The sequence below is a fragment of the Octopus bimaculoides genome, chromosome 11, assembly GCF_001194135.2.
Source record: "Octopus bimaculoides isolate UCB-OBI-ISO-001 chromosome 11, ASM119413v2, whole genome shotgun sequence".
Classification (NCBI taxonomy): domain Eukaryota; kingdom Metazoa; phylum Mollusca; class Cephalopoda; order Octopoda; family Octopodidae; genus Octopus; species Octopus bimaculoides.
The window spans coordinates 63,813,982-63,815,171 of record NC_068991.1 but is presented as its reverse complement, the minus strand read 5'-3'; positions in this window follow the sequence as shown (position 1 = coordinate 63,815,171).

The following is a 1,190-nucleotide window of genomic DNA, read 5'->3' as shown; positions in this document are numbered from 1 at the left end:
TTTGTTTCGATATCTTTAAAAAAAGAAATGGAACAGCAAAAATAATAATAATAATAATAATAATAATAATAATAATAATAATAATAGTAATAATAATAATGATAACAATCGGTTTTTTGTAGTAATTACATGTGCTACAAGGACAACGGATGTATGATATTAACGCTTAATAACACTAAATGATGCTAAACTAGATAAATATTATATAATATAAAATAAACAAGAAATATATAAATTGCACAACTGGGTTTGATAGGTTCAGTACTCAACACATTTCATTCATCAAAATTAATTTTTGTAACTTTCTTACATGACTCTTGGAAAAAGAAATAATAAAAATAATTGAAAAACAAATATTTGTTGTTTTTTTGTTTTTTAATCATATTCGTTTATCCTTTAATTTGAAATAACAGAATCGTTGGTGCGTCAGCGAAATTGTTTCCCGGTATTTCTTCTGGTTCGTTATGTTCTTGGTTTAAATTTCGCGGAGGTCAACTTTCCCTTTCATCCTTTCGGGTTCGATAAAGTAAAGTGCCAACCAAGAACTGGGGTCGATGTAATCGACTACCATCTCCACTTAAAATTGGTGGCCTAGTGCTAAAATGTGAAGCAATTCTTTCATTATAGTGTTGTTGTTGTTGTGGAGGCGCAATGGCCCAGTGGTTAGGGCAGCGGACTCGCGGTCATAGGATCGCGGTTTCGATTCCCAGACCGGGCGCTGTGAATATTTATTGAGCGAAAACACCTAAAGCCCCACGAGGCTCTGGCAAGGGGGGGGGGGCAAACCTGCTGTACTCTTTCACCACAACTTTCTCTCACTCTTACTTCCTGTTTCTGTTGTACCTGTATTTCAAAGGGTCAGACTTGTCACACTGTGTCACGCTGAATATCCCCCGAGAACTACGTTAAGGGTACACGTGTCTGTGGAGTGCTCAGCCACATGCATGTTAATTTCACGAGAAGGTTGTTCTGCTATTCGGATCAACTGGAACCCTTGACGTCTTAAGCGACGGAGTGCCAACAACAACAACAACAACAACAGTGTTGTTGCTGTTGCTGCTGCTGCTGCTGTTGTTGTTTCTGTTGTTGTTATTGTTGCTGTTGTTTAATTCCAGGCGAGTCTTGATTGAGCAAATTTATAAGTAAAGGTGTTCAGTCCATAAACATCCCGTCTTTGTTTATTGTATAAT